Below are 6000 nucleotides of genomic sequence, written 5' to 3'. Positions count from 1 at the left end.
TTTATTTATTTATTTATTTATTTATTTATTTATTTATTTATTTATTTAAGCAACTCTTTTATTTATTTATTTTTTTAACGTTTTTATTTATTTTTGAGACAGAGAGAGACAGAGCATGAACGGGGGAGGGTCAGAGAGAGGGAGACAGAATCTGAAACAGGCTCCAGGCTCCGAGCTGTTAGCACGGAGCCCAACGCGGGGCTCGAACTCACGAACTGTGAGATCATGACCTGAGCTGAAGCCGGCCGCTCAACCGACTGAGCCACCCAGGCGCCCCAATAAATACTTTAAAACTTTTGAAAAAAGAAAATATTTTTTAGAATAGTGTAAATATTTTAAATTTAGATATTTAATTACCCAAAGAGAAACTGTGACCTCAAAATTCACGTCACCAATTTTAAGAATATTTATCTGGAAAAAAAACTGAGAAATGTTCAGGCCCTTCATCCTGGCATGCAAACCACACTGTATTTGATCTCATGACTCCATACATTTCTGACAAAATTTATTAATATTCTTATGAAGAAAAGGGGAAGGTATAAAAACACCAGCTGATGTTTACTGAGCACTTACCATTACAGACATTATTTTTGAGCATGTTGTAACAAATGTAATCCTCACTACAGCCTGTGAGGCAGATGCTCTTTGAATCTCCATTTTGCAATGGAGGAAACTGAGGCATAGAGAAGGTAAGTATCTTGTTCGAGGTCATAGACCATGTGGACGTTCGTTGACACGCTACACAGTACCTCTTACCCAACTCTACTTTGCGTGCGTAGTAGCCACTTTGCAAAGCCCTTTTGCTGGGCACGTTGGTCTCAACGTACTCAACCCCTCCTACTTCTCAAAATACCCTTTCACTTATGTGGTCAAGTTGAAACTCAGCTGTCTTAAATGGAAACTCACCTGCTTAAATGGAGGCATTATTTTGCATCACATACTACAGAAAACTCAAGGCCTGGAGGTAGGGTAGCTGACTTTCTAGCTCTCTACAGACACCTCCAAACTGTCTTTCCTCCTTCTCCTTTAAAAACCCTGTATGTTTTCAGGGTTTTTCATAAATATATTTTAATCACTCCCTACCTTTACATGAACAGGGAATAAGAATGCAGGGAGGTCTATATCCTTTACCCTATCGATGATCTCTGAGTCTTGATGTCTACTCAGCCTTGTGTCTGACCGTTAATACAGGAACATTTCTCAATGTCCAATGCCAGATGGCACAGTTCTGTCTCTGGAATGTGGCTGTGTGTATCTCGGCAGACCTCTCATAGAAGGTATAGTTAGAGTACCTACAAGGACAGAAAGCTGGGACTTTATTCAGCTCACTGAACAAGCTGTATGAATGTTCTGTGTCTAGTCATACAAGATTAGAGTCTGAGACTTGCTTTTATTAACCTTCACCACTTGATGCCTATCAAAGAGAGCCTAAACACTAATTTTAATGCTAACTCAGGTCAACAAAGACATTACATCGAAGACACAGATGTACCTGTATGTTCACCCCAGCATTATTTACAACAGCCAGGAAATGGGAGCAACCTGTGTCCACTGATAGATGAATGGATAAAGAAGATATGGTATACTGGGGCTCCTGAGTGGCTCAGTTGGTTAAATGTCTGACTTCAGCTCAGGTCATGATCTTACAGTTCGGTGAGTTTGAGTCCCGCATTGGGCTCTGTGCTGACAGCTAGGAGTCTGGAGCCTGCTTCGGATTGTGTCTCCCTCTCTGTGCCCCTGCCCCATTCATGCTCTGTCTCTCAGAAATAAATAAATGTTAGGGGCGCCTGGGTGGCGCAGTCGGTTAAGCGTCGGACTTCAGCCAGGTCACGATCTCGCAGTCCGTGAGTTCGAGCCCCGCGTCAGGCTCTGGGCTGATGGCTTGGAGCCTGGAGCCTGTTTCCGATTCTGTGTCTCCCTCTCTCTCTGCCCCTTCCCCGTTCATGCTCTGTCTCTCTCTGTCCCAAAAATAAATAAACGTTGAAAAAAAAAATTAAAAAAAAAATAAATAAATGTTAAAAAATTTCAAGAAAAAAGAAGATGTGGTATATATACATTATGGAATATTATTTAGCCATCAAAAAAGAATGAAATCTTTCCATTTGAGACAATGTAATGGACCTAGAGAGCATTATGCTAAGCGAAATAAGTCAGACAGTGGACAAATACTGTATGATGTCACTTACATGTGGAATCTAAACAGAACAAACCAAGTGAACAAAACAAACAGACTCACAGAGAGAGGAAACAAACTGTTACTAGGGAGGGCAAAGGTTGAGGGGCTGGTGAAGTGTGAGATAGGTTGGGGGGTTGGATTAAGAGGTATAGACATCCAGTTGTAAAATAAGTAAGTCATGAGGATGTTATGTACAGCAGAGGGAGAATAGTCAGTGACGCTGTTAGAATTTTGTGTGGTGACAGATGGAACTAGACTTATTGTCAGGATCATTTAATAATGTATAAAAATAAAGAATCACAATGATGCATGCCTGAAATGAATAGGATATTATATGTCAGTTATACTTCAGAAAATGAAAACTACCTTAGATCAGTGTACGACCACCCATGACTGCTTCTTGTTGCTGTTAATCTAACGACTCCTGGTTACCACCCCTCATGCGCTGGGGATACTGGAAGCCTGTTATTTTTCAAGTCTTACTGCAGACCACAGCTGCATTCCTTCATTTAGCCCAGGAGCTCTGGTTTTTCCAGTTCTTCTACCCTAATATGCTCACTCCAACGGTTTTCTGACCTCATTCAAACCCCCAGCCTGCTGACCTTCTTTGTAGCACGGGGAAGAGCCGACCACCAGGCTTCCTGGTGAGCTTGCGGTTAGCCTTCAGGGTTTGGGAATAAAGTGAACTAACAGTCAATTAAGTAGTAGTCTTTCATAGCTTTGTTCTTGCTCTTCACTGATAGCACTGGCTTTTCTTAAAATTTTATTTTGACAGGGGCGCCTGGGTGGCTCAGTCGGTTAAGCGTCCAACTTCGGCTCAGGTCATGATCTCACGGTCCGTGAGTTCGAGCCCCGCATTGGGCTCTGTGCTGACCACTCAGAGCCTGGAGCCTGTTTCAGATTCTGTGTCTCCCTCTTTCTCTGACCCTCCCCCGTTCATGATCTGTCTCTCTCTGCCTCAAAAATAAATAAACGTTAAAAAAAAATTATTTTGACATTTTGCATAGGTGACATATTCATACTCAGAAGTGAAAAATATACATGATACATTTGGAAGTCTTGCTCTCCTTGGTCACTTGTATATTCTTTCACTGTTTCTTTATGCAAATACAAGCAAATGTAAATACAGTAAAACTTTGGATTGCAGGGAACTTGTTCTGTGAGTGTTCCGCAAGATGAAATTTCTCTAATAAATTTTAACTAGATAAATGAGTGGCTTGCACTTGTTGCAACTCGTTGTAAGACAAAGGAGTGATGCCAAATGTCACATGATCAGAACTGAGCCAATGGTTCTTGAAATTCACTTTGGCATATGAGTGCTTTGGTTTATAAGCATGTGTCCGGAACAAATTATGCTCACAAACCAAGGTTTTACATATATATTTTAATTTTGACAATGACTTCTCAAAATCCATTTTTTGGTTTTTCTTGCTCTACCTACAGTATACACTGGTATGTGTTAAGATTCTATTTTAGGCCCTACCCTCAATCTATGGTCTATATCCTGTTGTTTAGTTTATCTTTCCCATGGCTTCATTTATCAACTATATATCCATTCATTAGTGACTCTTAAATATATACATCTCTATTCTGTATCTTGTTCTTAAGTTTCAGACCCACATTTCTAGTTGCTGATTTGATTTCTCCATTTGGACAAGCCAAAGGAGGCTCAAAATCAATACATTTAAAACTTAATGATCATTCACACTTGTAATCTGATTCATCCATAACCCTGATTAATATGACCATCTGCCAAAATCATTAATTCTGTAAAAATGTCTAAAAACGTGTGAGGCTCTCTGCAAAATCCTAGGGCACTGTTCTCCACCTGGACCCTTGGCACTTTCCACTGATTGTAACTGAAATCTACTGATTACATCTCCTGAATATACTACCACTTCCCTCCACATCCAGTACAGTGCTTTAATTTAGCAGCTGGACCTCTCTTGCCACAAATAACGAAATAGTCTCATACTAGTCTATCTACTTCAGTGTCTTTACTGGAACCCAACATCCATGTTGTAACTGTAATTATCTTTCTAACAAACAAATCTAATTATAGTAGAGACCCCAAGTTTCCCACCCAATATCCATTTTCCCTTTCTTCCTTGGCAATAGACCCTACATTAATAGTTAGAGGAGTAGCAATAGAGCCTTAAAAATTTTTTTTTCATTTTTCAGTACCCCCTGCACATGAAGTTGCCAATTGTAAATTACACTAAGCAGACAGATGGATATTTATAGGAACATAATTTAAAAGGAGCTCAGAGGTACAACTTTTTTTCCTTTACAATTCTTCCTTCATGCCTACAACATGGCATGATGGCTGGAGCTTTGGCAGGTACAATGTGACCATGAGGGTGAAGATATAAATCACAAACTAAGAATAGTTGAGCTGAGAGACAGAGGCATTGGAGTTCCCAGTGATACTGCACAGTCCCCAAACGAGCTGTGACTGCCTACCTCAGGACTTCATATTATCAGAGGGAGAAATAAACCCCGCCATATTTAAGCTGTTATTATTTTTAATGGTGTTACCACCTGCCCTTACTCACTGTGACACACGGTAATGGCTTCATTTTCAATTAAAAACCTTTAAGTGGATTGCATTTTAGAGAAAGACAAAATTCCTAGCATGATATGCAAAGTTCTTTGGGTCCTGGTTCTAACTTAGTTTTTTAGACTTACATTCATTTTTCTTCACTTTTTCCCCACCCTATGCTTCAGGATACACCAAAATACATAATTTATTTGCGAAAGCTTTTCCTTCCGCTGGGGATTAAAAAATTTTTTCTCTATGCATGGCAAAATGCTCATTCTTCAAGATTTAAATTAAGTCATTTTTTCAGGGATAATGTCCTTGATGTCCCTGTACAGCTATAGTTTTCTTCCTTCTGTGTCACACAGAGCTTCACATATTTTGTTACCACAGCAATCATCAGTGTATTTATTGACATTGTTTACATTATTCTCACCTCCAAAATAAGCTGTGAGATCTTTAATGGTAGAGTAGGACTAGATTTCTCTCTGTCTCAGCCCAGGGCTAAGTACAATGTAGTACAACGTATGTTTGTTGAACATAAAGGTTCTGCCTGTCCTTTTCTTTTTGAAGCTTTGACATTTTATTCTTAATTCTGTGTTGCTATTTAAGGTATAAAAAATGTAGATGTGATACCAAAGAATCAACCATACTCATATTTAGATTCTTAATAGCTTCTAGGTCTCAGATTGTTGGATTGTATCACTTTGTACACTTCATTTTTATTTAAATGTTTCTCAAACAGGAATTTGAACCAAAATGTGAATACCAGAATGAATGTGACACTAATTTACTGAACCTAAATGTTAAATTTTCTTTTTACTAAATCAGTTTTAAAAAGACAAAGCATTGTGAGCCAGGATATAGTAGAATCAAACTTGCAAGCTTTCAAAATTTACTAATAGAGCCAACAAAATATTCTCCAAGTTAAAGCTAAATCAAATTACAATTTTTCACTTGGTTAAAACCTTATTACTCAAAGGCATATTTTTTTAGTTTGAATTTATACTTCCTTTCTTTTTTTTTTTTTAATTTTCTTTTTTAATGTTTATTTTTGAGGGGGAGAAAGAGGGCAAGCAGGGGAGGGACAGAGAGAGAGGAAGACACAGAATCTGAAGCAGGTTCCAGGCTCCGAGCTGTCAGCACAGAGCCCAACACAAGGCTTGAACTCAAAAACTGTGAGATCATGCATGATCTGAGTCGGAGTTGGACGCTCAACTGACTGAGCCACCCGTGTGCCCCTATATTTTCTTTCTTAATTTATCATTTTACTGCCTACTCAATA

At 39.0% G+C, this 6000-nt stretch overlaps 1 protein-coding gene across 6 annotated transcripts in view; it reads right to left on the bottom strand.

Moving 5' to 3' along the window:
• CEP126 (centrosomal protein 126) overlaps positions 1-6000 on the bottom strand; it is a 105068-nt gene that overhangs the window by 62939 nt on the left and 36129 nt on the right. The window lies entirely within an intron of this gene.

The sequence above is a fragment of the Herpailurus yagouaroundi genome, unplaced genomic scaffold, assembly GCF_014898765.1.
Source record: "Herpailurus yagouaroundi ecotype Mexico unplaced genomic scaffold, PumYag 251, whole genome shotgun sequence".
NCBI classification, from domain to species: Eukaryota; Metazoa; Chordata; class Mammalia; order Carnivora; family Felidae; genus Herpailurus; species Herpailurus yagouaroundi.
The sequence above is the reverse complement of the archived record's forward strand: the minus strand, read 5'-3'. Positions and strand labels throughout refer to the sequence as shown.